Source organism: Amblyraja radiata, chromosome 18 (assembly GCF_010909765.2).
Source record: "Amblyraja radiata isolate CabotCenter1 chromosome 18, sAmbRad1.1.pri, whole genome shotgun sequence".
Lineage (NCBI taxonomy): Eukaryota > Metazoa > Chordata > Chondrichthyes > Rajiformes > Rajidae > Amblyraja > Amblyraja radiata.
This window is the reverse complement of record NC_045973.1, coordinates 27,060,408-27,073,830: the sequence shown is the minus strand read 5'-3', so window position 1 is coordinate 27,073,830 and position 13,423 is coordinate 27,060,408. Positions and strand designations below refer to the sequence as shown.

At 44.3% G+C, this 13,423-nt stretch overlaps 1 protein-coding gene across 2 annotated transcripts in view; it reads left to right on the top strand.

Moving 5' to 3' along the window:
• The window catches only part of eefsec (eukaryotic elongation factor, selenocysteine-tRNA specific), a 268,852-nt gene that overhangs the window by 202,770 nt on the left and 52,659 nt on the right, over positions 1-13,423 (top strand). The gene's annotated exons all lie outside the window — the stretch shown is intronic.

Sequence of the window (13,423 nt, the reverse complement as noted above, 5' to 3'; positions counted from 1 at the left end):
CTGCCTGTGAAGTTTGCTCATCCTCCCTGTGACTGCGTGGGTTCCCTCTGATTGTGAGATTTTATACACCTCTTTTATAAGATCACCTCTCATCCTTCTGTGCTCCAAGGAGTAAGGTCCTAGCCTGGCCAACCTCTCCCTATAACTGTTTACTCAAAAGACATCTTACTGCTGGAAAATAGCAGGTGATATTGGTAGTTGTTATCACTGGGCTGAATTTATTCATAAATTTAATTCAATGGTAATAAAAAAAAGATGATAGTTTCTTTGTCATACTGTAGGTCTATCGAGCACAATATGATTCACTGTAAGTAAAGTGTGTTCAATTGAAAAAGCAAATTAAACTCCAGAGTTGGTAAGGGGTTCAATCCTGGGTTCAAGGTCAGGGTTCGTTCCTGATCTCGGGTGCTGCCTGGGTGTGCGGAGTTTCCCCTGTGACTGTGTGGGTTTCCTCCGGGTGCTCCAGTTTCTCTCTCATCCCAAAGTCCTATGGGTTGGTAGGTTAATTAGTCCTCTATAAATTGCCTCAAGTTTGTAGGAAGTGCAGGAGAAGGTGGGATAGCATGGGAATAGTGTGAATGGGTGATCAATGGTCTGAGCAGAAGACAAAGGAGCAGAATTGGGCCATTCAGCCTTTGGACCTCCAAGTCCGCACCGACCATCGCCATGTCAGCCACGATCGAATGGCAGAGCAGACTCGGCCCAAACGACCTGTTTCTGTGCTGTATCTCTGAACTCTTAAACTATGGACAATACGGACAGTGGCGCAGCGCCAGAGACACAGGTTCGATCCTGATTACGGATGCTGTCTGTATGGAGTTTGTACATTCTCTCTGTGACCCCTTGAGTTTTCTCTGGGTGCTCCGGTTTCCTCCACACTCCAAAGACGTACAGGTTTGTAGATTAGTTGACCTCTGTAAATTGTCCCCAGTGTTTAGCATAGTGCTAGTGTACGGGGTGAATGCTGGTCGTCACGGACTCGGTGGGCCGCCAGTTTCCACCCTGTGTCTCTAAAGTCTAAACCCCAAAGACATGCGGGTTTGCAGATTAATTGGCCTCTGTAAATGGCCCCTGGTGTGTAGGGAGTGGATGAGAAAGTGGGATGGCATAGAACTAGTGTGGATGGGTGGACATGGTGGGCCAAAGGGCCTGTTTCTATGCTGTAACTCTAAACTCTAAACTTCTGAATAATTGTTAAATGCATGGTTAAATCTGGCAAATATTGCTACCAGTCCCATTGTTGATTTGTTAAGTATGTGACGGTACAAGGTACAAGCCACACGCGGGGTGTTATGGCTGTAGTGAATGACCTAGTTAGCATCTGTTAAGTGTAACCGGATATCCCACGTTGCTAGTCAGTTTTATTCTATTATACACTGGTCTCACAGGTTCTGTTGAATCTCTGATTTATGATCCTAACCTCTGGGCTTTTTCTGGTCACCGTGTGGTGCTTATTGGTCTTGCCTGCTCAACAAGTGACTTAAATATATTGCCAGCAAAATGAAACGGAGCATATACTTCTTCCTTCATTTACCCTGTTGTATCATCTGTTCAAAGCAAGCTCCAAGCTCCAAGCTCCAAGCAAACCGTGGCCATTTGAATGAAAGCTTTCTAGCGTTTGAGCTTCTGTCAGGAATAGAACATCGTTCTATTAGAATAGAACAGTATCTAATAGAACAGGCCCTTCAGCCCACAATATCTGTGCCGAACATGATGCCAAGTTAAATTAATCTTTGCCTGCACGTGATCCATATCCCTTCATTCCCTGCAAATCCATGTGCCTATCTAAAATCCTTTTATATGCCATTGTTGTGTTTTTAAGGCAAAGATTGAAAGATACTTGATTGGTATGGGTGTCATAAGCTATAAGGAGAAGGCAGGAACATGGGATTGAGAGGGAAAGATAGAACAGCAGGATTGAATGGCGGAGTTGACTCGATGGACCAAATGGCCTACTTTTGCTCCTATGATTTACAAGCTTTCACCGTCAGCCCTGGTAGCGCGTTCCAGGCACTCACCACCCTCTGTTTAATGTAACTTACTCCGCACATCTTTAAACTTTGCCCCTTTCATCTTAAAGCTATACCCTCTGGTCTTTAACATTTCCACCCTGAGAAAAAGGTTCTGGCTATCTATTTGTAAAAGGGAACTGCAGATGCTGGTTTACACTGAAGATAGATGCAAAATGCTGGAGTAACTCAGCGGGTCAGGAAGCATCTCTGGAGGAAAGGAATAGGTGATCTTTCGGCTCAAAACCCTTCTTCAGACTGAGAGTCTATCGACCCTACCAATGCATCCCATCATTTTATAAACTTCTATCAGTGAAGAATATTTAGCAAAGTGACATTTAAATGATAGGGCACATTTTATATGTGCCTGCAATATTGACTCTTTGGACTCGTTTTTGGATTTCATGCTGTGACCAGTGTAAGGGTTTAACCTTCATGGGTGGTGTAAGTTGACCAGTCACGTCTCTACAACAGCTGCTACAGAGAAGGATTGAGGTCTTCTCATTGAAAGCATCATACCCATGTTTGAATAATTGTAAATTAAACTCCATACATAAATACAATCAAGCCATTCGGTGAAGCCAAATTAGTTTAGTTTATTATTGCCACGTGTACCGAGGTACAGCGAAAAGCTTTTTGTTTGTGTGCCATGCAATCAGCAAAAAGTCTATACATGATTACATATCCACAGTGTACAGACACAGGATAAAGGGAGTAATGTTTAGTGCAAGGTAAAGTCCAGTAAAATCCAATTGAAGATATAGTCTGAGGGCTCCCCCCCCCCCCCTCCCCTCCATAAATCAGCCTGAAGAAGGGTTCCAACCCAAAAGGTCACCTATCCATGTTCTCCAGGATGTTGGCCAACCCGCCAAGTTACTCCAGCACTTTGTGTCTTTTTTTGCAATCCAATCGTTTGGCTATCTTTTGGCTATCTTATTCACCTTCCTGCATTACTATCTCAAAAAAGTGCCCGTTTATGACGTGGTTATTACCATGTTGCTGTCTGTGGGATCTTTCTGTGCCAAAATGGCTGTCACATATCCAGCACATTAGCACCTTAGGACATTAGATGTTGAGGGATAGACACTCAGTGCTGGAGTAACTCAGCGGGTCAGGCAGCATCTCTGCAGAAAAGGAATAGGTGGTGTTCTTCGCCAGACTGGGGGTGGGATGATGTGTGTAAAAAGAACTTTTTTAAGATCAGCGGGAAATACAGATTACACAAGCAGGGGCCAGTTGTACAAGTTGCAGGGCCACCTAATTTTCTTAAGCTTTGTTTTGTCGCCGATCCCTGGAAAGATGCTTCCCCTTCAGCTCAAGACTGCATAATGAAGGTAGACAGAAAGTGCTGGAGTAACTCAGCGGGTCAGCCAGCATCTCTGAAGAAAAAGAATGGGTGATGTTTCGGGTCAAAACCCTTCTTCAGGCTCATGAAGATGAAAGAACAATTTCTTGGCTTGAAACCTTGTGCCCATTCTCATGTCTACCTAATCCCGACTCTTGCCCCTGGCTTTGCATTCCTTTTACCACCGGTCTTTATTTGAATCAACAAAAATGTAGTTGTGGATCACTTCCTCACAACTCCTGCCAGTGAGCATAATTAATGGAAACTTAGTGCATATTTAGTTTAATATAATGTACTGCAGATGCTGGTTTATACCAAACATAGACACAAAGTGTTGGAGTAACTCATCGGATCAGGCAGCACCAGCAGGACTGAAGAAGGGTCCCGACCTGAAGCGTCACCTATCCATGTTCTCCAGAGTTGCTGCCTGATCCGCTGAGTAACTCCAAATTTTTTTGTCAATATTTAGTTTCGTTTAGAGATGCAGCCTGGAAATAAGCCCACCGAATCCATGCTGACCATCGATCACCTGTTCACCCTAGTTTCCTATTCCCCCACTGTCCCATCCATTCCCTGCACACTAGGGGCAATCTTACAGAGGCCAATTAACAAGGGTCAAGAGTGTTTTATTGTCAAGTGTCCCAAAACAGAACAATGAAATTCTTACTTGCAGCAGCACAGCGTGTTTGTAAACACAGTTCACTATAGATTATATAATAAATAAACAAATCAGTAAATAAATCAATTTTTAAAAATCAATAAATTAAAAACCCCAATATTATGCAAAAACAAAACATATTTTGTAGGGTTTTTTTAGTTCGTAGTGTTCAATAGTTTGATGGCTGTTGGGAATCAAACCAACACGTCTTTAGGATGTCAGAGAAAACACAGAGGAAACCCACGCGGTCACAGGGAGAACGTGCAGACTCCACATTGCCAGCACCCGAGGTCAGGATCGAACCCGGGTCTCTGGCGCTGTGAGGCAGCGGCTTTAACAGCCACTAATCTTCAGAATGAAAACTCTTGCTTAAAGAGCAATTAAAAGCTTAAGAAAACCTTCATTTTTGTTCCCAGCCTGTTTTATTGCACCTTGTATATTCGGCATAACCTTTCCCCTTCTCGCTAACAGAAGAATTCTTGTCTGGGTGGGATCACAGCAATTCAGTAACCTCACTGTCTCCCTCCCAGGACATCACCAAAACCAAAAATCATCCTGGCACCATTCAGTTATTTTAGCCGGGGGGTATTAGCAAGGACCAGTCAGCCAAGATTTGATTGGGTCACTTAGGTCTTTCACTCCTTTGAGTGCACTGACAAGGGGTTTTACTGTCTACAAGTTAACCCCTACTGCCGAGACAGTGTAGCTTCATGGAGTCTGGCTTGCAATTCCCCAAAGTGAAATCTCCGTAACAGAGTTTCCCAGACGACAAAGAATTCGAGTCAGAACACTAAGTCATTCTTTGTTTTAGTTTTGCAAAGTGCAGTGGCGTTGAGTGCAGAAGGTTAAACACAGACAATACGGAGGAAGCAAAGGAAGATGGCTTTAGGGGAAAACATATACTTTACAGTTATGTGCTGCATTAATCTTAGCTGCTCTGGTGGCGATGTGAAGTTGAGAATATCCATTATATAGTTTGATGTTCTTTCTTGCTTATTTGACTTGGAGGTCTGTGGATGGAAAAACGAGCCACGGGAAAGATTTATATTAGCTACACTTGAGAGAAATGGGGGTTGGAGTGGGTGGGATAAAAACAGAGTGTTCTTATTAATTCCATTGGACATGCCCAACACAACTAATGCTGTGTGTTAAGTGAATTATTCCACTGTCTCAGCCACACTGAGTGATCTCCATTGTCTACCGGGCAGAGTTTTCTGCATAATTGCTATCAATATTTCCACAGATAACTTGTCAACTTTTTTCCCCCTCCTCTTGCCTATGGTTAGTCTTGTCAATGGAACATCAAAGCTGGAAGAGCCATAACTCTTAACATGCTTTTCAACTTGAATTAAAGCAGGAGTAAATTATGCGATGCAGTTCATTCTGTGTACACGGAACTTCAAATCTATTTCCAATTGTCAAGCTTTATCTTTCTTTGAAAAGTGCAAAATGTCCTTTCAAGTTGAGATCCAAGTCATTAGGTATAAAATGTTCTTCAACCAAAACAGCTGGAGCTGCAGAAGGCAGAATTTCTATTCATAGCTGGCTTCAGATTTGGATGTTAACGTCATACCAATGAACTGCAGACGCTGGTTTATACCAAAGGTAGACACAAATTGCAGGAGTAACGCAGCAGGTCCAGCCTCATCTCCAGAGAAAATGGATAGGTGACGTTTCAGTCTTTAGACTGAAGGAGGTGCTCAGTTTTACTTACATAGATACATAGACAATAGGTACTCGAGTAGGCCATTCAGCCCTCCGAGCCAGTACCGCCATTTAATGTGATCATGGCTGATCATCCACAATCAGTACCCCGTTCCCGCCTTCTCCCCATACCCCTTGATTCTGCACGCCCTAAGAGCTCTATCTACAGTAACTCTTTTGAGTGCATCCAGTGAATCGGCCTCCTCCGCCCTCTGAGGCAGAGAATTCCACAAATTTACAACTCTCTGTGTGAAAAAGTTTTTCCTCATCTCAGTTCTAAATGGCCTACCCCTTATTCTTAAAATGTGGCCCCTGGTTCTGGACTCCCCCAAAGTCGGGAACATGTTTCCTGCATCGAGCGTGTGCAATCCCTTAATAATTTTATATCTTTCTATAAGATCCCCTCTCATCCTTTTAAATTCCAGTGAATACAAGCCCAGTCGCACCATTCTTTCATCATATGACAGTCCCATCATCCTGGGAATTAACCTCGTGAACCTACGCTGCACTCCCTCAATAGCAAGAATGTCCTTCCTCAAATTAGGAGAACAAAACTGCACACATTACTCCAGGCGTGGTCTCACCCGGGCCCTGTACAACTGCAGAAGGACCTCTTTGCTCCTCGTTTAGGAAGAAGTTAGCTTTCTTCACTGCGTGTTGTACCTGCATGCTTACTTTCATTGACTGATGTACTAGGACACCCATGTCCCTTTTCCTAACCTGACACCATTCAGATAATAATCTGCCTTCCCGTTCTTGCCACCAAAGTGGATATCCTCACATTTATCCACATTATACTGCATCTGCCATTCATCTGCCCACTCACCCAACATGTCCAAGTCACCCTACATTTGTTTTTTCTTTAGTCTGAAGTGGAGTCCTGACCCGAAACATCACCTATCCATTTTCTCCAGAGATGCTGCCTGACCTGCTAAATTATTCCAGCAATTTGTGCCTATATTTGGATTTCAACATAACTGGAACATGTCAGACTGCTGTTCCTTTAGATTTCCAGCATCTGCATTTTTCCAGTGTTTTTTCCCCATTGTGATTAACTATAGTATGTTACAGGGCTTAGAAGAGGATAGCTTCTTCCCAGCAACCATCAGGCTCTCGAACACTACACAACACTAACCTCAAGACCCGAGTAATTGCAGATGCTGAATCTTGAGCAAAATTCAGTGCTGGAGGAACTCAACGGGACAGGCAGCATCTGTGGAGGGAATGGATAGGCAACGTTTTGGATCAGGATGAGTCAGAAGAAGGATCCTGACCCGAAATGTCATCTATCCAGTCTCTCCACAGATGCTGCCTGACCCGCTGAGTTCCTCCAGCGCTTTGTGTTTTGCTCAAGATTCCAGCTTCTGCCGTTCCTCGCATCTCTTATTTACATTTTGTATGTGGCTACTATGCAACAATTGTATCTGTACACCTTTAATTAAAATCTTTGCACAACAGTATCCTCAGCAACTATGAATGTCTGTGCTACTTGAGTTTGAATTTAGTTTATTGTTTACTGAGTTTACCGAGGTACATTGAAAATATAGTCAGCGGAAAGACAATCGAGCCATCCACAGTGTACAGATACAGGATAAATGGAAATAACGTGAATGTTTATTGCAAGAAAAAAAACAGTAAAGGCCGATCAAAGATAGTCCAAGGGTCTCCAATGAGGTAGATAGTAGTTCAGGGCTGCCCTCCAGTTGTTGGTAGGATGGTTGATAGACTTCCAGTTGCTCCCAAAGACGTGCGGGTGTGTAGGTTAATTGGCCTCTGTAAATTGTCCCCTAGTGTGTAGGGAGTGATGAGAAAGCGGGACAACGTTGAACTAGTGTGAACGTGGATGGTCGGCATGGACTCAGAGGGCCGAAGAGCCTCTTTCCATGCTGTATCCCAAAACTAAAACTAAGAATGGAGGCATTTAAGGAACCGGTGGAAACATGGAATCAGAGGAAGTCCCAGAATTGGATGGCAGAGTCTGCCTGAAGGATTGACTGCCAACGCATGCTTACGTGACATGATAAATAGTAAGATTAAACGAGAACTTACCAGTTTGAAGTTTGATCTGTATTTTATGAGGAGTTACGATGAGGGATTACGTGAAGAAGCCCGCCAGGACGCATGCGTGTCATTCTTCAAAGCAGCGATGTGAAATCACAGATAACTGTAATGGCTAAACATAGTAAGATTAGAGAAGAGATACCAGTTAAGTACATGATCAAGGGTGGGAGCGGAGGGCACGTAATCCCTCATCGTAACTCCTCATAAAATACAGATCAAACTTCAAACTGGTAAGTTCTCGTTTAATCTTACTATTTTACTTCGGAGTCACGTGAGTGACTACGTGAAGATTTTAAAGCTCTGTGATTTCATGCCGTGGAAACGAGTCCATGCATCACGTCTGCCTTGATGACTGTAGGAGGAATTGTGTTAACATAATTTGGACATGAATTCGACATTGAAATCATAAAATTTGATAACACAAAATTATAACCCCTTTTTATGGGTTTAAATTAATTTACAGAACTTAAAATTGTTTCTGCAAACGTTCCAGGTTTCATTACTGGTTTGTTGTAAAATAATTGGAATGTTTTTTCCCCAGACCATCCTGCTGCCTTGAGGATTTGGTCCATTGGTACATCTAACTGTATCGCTGTCGATGTAGCTGCAGCCCTGGTGGAATGAGATTTTAAAATATTAGTATCCACCCCAGCCTGTGTTAGCACCTGTTTCAACCATCTTGAGATGGTCTGGACCGTCACTCTTTTGTGTGGTTGCTTGTGGCAGACCAAAAGTGCCTTCTCATTGCCTCTTAGGATTTTCGTTGTCTCCATGTATAACGACAGATGTCTTACTATACAGAGACGGTCATCTGTTGGGTATGACCTAAATTGTATATTGAGGCCTGCTGATCCCTGTCTGTTCTGCTTTACTAACTCATAGATATGAAACGTAATATTTTCTGTTGAGGAAGTCATGTTGTCCAGTCTTAGTTTATGTAGTGACTGTACCCTCTGTGCCGTGACCAATGCCATTAGCATGACTGTTTTTAATGTCAGTCTGTGTAGGGACAGAGCTGTTGCTGGAGACCAATTCCTGAGCATCTTCAGGACAATACTTACATCCCATATTTGGGAGTACCTGGTTCTTGGGGGATTAGTATTAAAAATTCCCCTCATAAGTTTTGTTACCAGTGGGTGAGTCCCAACAGAGTAACGCTCTGTCCCCTGCCATAGGTAAGTCGATTGGGCACTTCTGGCGCAGTTGATGGCACTGTAACTGAGCCCCTCATCATAGTGGAGGCCTGCCAGATATTCCAGAACAGACGGGATGTTCATGTCTCTGTAGGTGATGTTGTTTTTATGGCAGTACATCTCCCACCTCCTGATATAGACCAGATACTGTTTTTTGGTTGACTGTCTTTGGGCCGCCGAGATCATGTTCACTGTTCGGTCCGTCAGTCCCAGTTGTAGTAGAGGTGTTTTTAAACTCTACAAATTAATAAGTTCAAATGCTTATGGCATGGGTGGCTATCCCTTGTTACGGGATGTAGCAATAAATCTGGTCTATGTGGGATGGTGATACATGGTTCTAATACCATGTTTAATACCACTGGGAACCATGGTTGAGTAGGCCAATCGGGTACTACCAAAATACCAGACACAGAGTCTTGTTGTATTTTCCTTAATACCCGACTGATGAGGCAGAAAGGAGGGAATGCGTAAATAAACAATTTCCCCCCAATGCAGCGAAAATGCATCTGTCGCCGCTGCCCCAGGGTCTGGTTCCCATGAAACATAATTTGATAACTGGTGGTTAAGTCTGGATGCGAATAGATCGATATCTGGTGTTCCATATTTTGCTGTAATATCAGCAAATACTTTTTTATTCAACATCCATTCAGTGTTTTCATTAAATTTGCGTGACCTGGTGTCTGCCACTAAATTTAGTCTTCCTGGTAGGTAAGTGGCTGATATCCAAATATCTCTCTGGATGCACCATAGCCAAATTGTATTAGCCAGATTGTCACATTATGTCGATTTGTTTCCACCCATGTGGTTAATGTATGCTACCACGGTGGTATTGTCTATCTGTAGTCTAACATGCTGGTGATATGACCCAGTACAATATGACTTTAGGCCATGGAATGCACCCAACATTTCCAGGTAGTTTATGCCCAGTGTGAGTAATAATGATGCCTCCTGAGCAGTCCATCTACCTCCACAGCTGGTGATGGTATTGGTGGCTCCCCACCCAAGTGCACTGGCATCAGTTTGTAGTACCATGGAAGGGTTACTGACAATGATTGGATTGGAACAAAGCCAGATCTATCCACCATTTTAGTTCCATTTTAGCTTTGATTGGTAGTTTCATAGGTCTGTCAAAGTGACCTGCATTAATTTTGAGTGCTTGTATTTTTGCTCTCTGTAAGTTTTGGTAATGTAGAGGTCCAAATTGTGTGGCTGGAAAGGCAGCCACCATTTTGCCAATTACTTTTGCTACCAATCTGATGGATGGTTTGCTGATGTCAATGAGGTTATTGCAAGCCTCTATTAAATCTCTAGCCTTTCCCTTAGGCAGAGTCACCGACATGTGAACTGAGTCAATGGTGAACCCCAAATAGTCCATAGTAGTGGAAGGCGTTAGTTTAGATTTAACTGGATGGATAATAAATCCCAGTTTTTCAAATAACTGTTTTGTGGCTGTTACAGTTTGTTTGGCCAATTCCAAAGTTTTGCCCACAATGAGTATGTCATCTAAATATGCCATGACCATGTGTTTACGTTTCCGTAGAAACGCTAGGGCTGGTTTCAAAATTTTTGTGAACAGCCTGGGGGCTGATGATAACCCATTTGGCAGTGCTTTATACTGCCAGTATTGTCCCATCCAGTTGAATTTTAAGTAACATCTGTGGTCACCTCGTATAGGCACTGAATAGTAAGCATCTTTTAAATCGATGCTGGCCATGAAGTAACCTTTGGAAATTAATTGTTTAGCAGTAACAAAGGTTTCCATTTCAAAGTGAATATATTGTACAAATGTATTCAATTTTGTCAGATCTATGATGATGCGACAACCACCATCTTTTTTGTTTTTGGTAAATATATTGGACACGAATTCTAATGGTTCGTGTTGAGTTTTCTCAATTACACCTTTTACGTAAAGCCGCTCCAGTTCAGCTTGCGCTTTTGATTTTTCTTTATCAGAAAGCACGAACATTCGGTTCGGTATATGTTGAACTGGAGGGCTGTACTTGTGTATAAACTCTATTGTATATCCCTGGATACTGCTTAAGATGTTAGTATCGGTTGTTAACATGCTCCATGCATTCAGAAAAGAGTGTAATCTCCCCCCAACCTCCATGCTCCCTGTATTTTGTAGGGAACCAGACCCACCTACCTCCATAGTTACTAGTGGCAGGTTTACTTCTTTTTTGTAGGTTCTTCGCTGCTGTTGTTGCGCTGGTGTCTGGATTTTCGGTTTGGTTGGCGTTGGAGGTCCCCGCATCTTCCAAGAAGGCCGGCCTGGGCCATGGCCTAAAAAGACTCATGTTTTGAGTACCGGGCCTTCGAGCTTTCACCAGTTCTGCTGGTGGGTGCGTAGGGGTGTTGTCTTTAGCTGTAGTGGGTTTTTGTTGGAGTCCCTTTTATTAGTCCCAGGGTTTTTGCTTCCTCATCGAGCTCATTGACTTGCTTCGATAGGTTGCCTCCAAACAATAGTATTGGTGGTTTTGTGGTCCCAGGTTTGCACAGTTGTCTTTCCTTCTGCGGACCCCTCTTCCAGGTCAGCCCAGAACTGACCCGCAGTGCTCCCCTCTGATGAGGTAGAAGCACTGTGCAGCCCTTCAAGAGGTACTGCTGTGGGTTTATCATAGGTCCCACAGTGACCCGACTCCATCTCCCGGAGTCTGTCACGTTGGAGCAAATGCTCCACACACCGCTCCAACCGGCTCCAACGCTCTCGGTCGCTGGCCGCCCGCGGTTGTTCAAAGTCGGACTCCTCTGAGTCCACGACCTTGTTTGTTTTGTGTCTAGCCTTACCGCCCGGCCGCGTGGATCTGGCCGGTGCGGAGGCGACATCGGGCACAGCTGATCCCACTATCGGTGATCCGAGTGCCGCTGGCTGCTGCTGGCTGCCCGCTGCTCCGCGGTCCTCCCTCACCAACTTTGTCGCAGCCCGTTGGTTTCTCCACCTGGAATCAGCATGGGAAAACACAAAAAGACCGCAGCTCTTACCTGCAGGTCCTGGTTTAAATTGTCGCTACGGGGGAACGTCGTTCCACCCCGCCTCCTCCGTTTTCGACTTGTCAAAAGTCGACGGCCCCATTCTGAATAATCTCCCGCCCGGCTGTGGTGTTCTGGCCGGCGCGGGACAAAAAGTCGGCACAGCTGATCCCTTACGGGGCTTGTGCCTTCAGCTGCTGCTGGCTCCCGCAACTTCGCGGTCCTCCCCATCCAGCTTTACTCGCAGCACTTGTGGACACTATTTTGTCCAGCTTCCCCCCCTGTGTAAAAACAGCGCGGGGACAAAAACTACCGCAGAGTAAATCACTTACCTGCAGGTCGCGGTTTCAAACTTACCGCTGCGGGGGAACGTTCCACCCCGCCTGTCGTTTCGCAAGCGTGAAAGCGATATGACACGCATGCGTCCTGGCGGGCTTCTTCACGTAGTCACTCACGTGACTCCGAAGTAAAATCAATTCCAAAATAACAAATGAAAAAGTTGACAAGAGGGAAGCTCCAATTGTTTCCATCATGTCCTGCTGCTGTGTATTAAGTGACACATCACCAGCATGCCGCAGAGGCAGCTTTAGTACGAGTCAATTATCTTGTGACATCTTACTTGCTGCTTCACAAACATAGAACGTAGAACAACAGAACAGCACAGGAACAGGCCCACAATGTCCCTGCTAACATGATGCTAAGCTGAAGGAATCTCCCCTGACTGCACATGATCTATATCGTTCCATTCCCTGTATATCTAACAGCATCTTAAAACATCACTAACATGACATAGGAGCAGAATTAGGCCATTCGGCCCATCGAGCCTTTTCTGCCATTCAATCATGGCTGATCTATTTTTCCTTTTCAAAACCCATTCTCCTGCCTTCTCCCCATAACAATTGACACCCTTACCAATCAAGAACCTATCAATCTCTGTTTTAAAAATACCCAATGCCATGGCCTCCACAGCCATCTGTGGCAATAAAATCCACAGATTCACCGTCTGCACCACAGATTCCACAAGCACGTCCATTTAGGGATTGATTTTCAAAGCCAAGGTTCTGAGGGGAATGACCACAGTCTAGGATTCTGCTGCTGGACATTGAGGGACAGAATCCGGTGGGGACATCCCTCAAACGAGGGAAGTGATATCACCCCAGGGGGCCCATGAGTGTCAACGGTGCTTTTTATAAATAGAGGTGCGAACACTACTGAGTATAACACCAACAAGATTGAATGTAGACTCACAAAGAATGTATGAGTTCTGCAACTGTTTTTTGATTTGTTTTGTTGAGTACACCAATTTTCCGCCACCTCCTTTAACCTGGACAAAATTCTGAGAGCACACTTGAAATCTGCCCCCCGGAAGTCCCCACGAAAATGTGGCGCCTAGACCGGGTAGGCCGGCCAATTTAGACCTCATCGGGAATTACGTGGCTGATCTACAGATCAAATTTGCCACCTGTGGCCGGGGCTGTGGAAC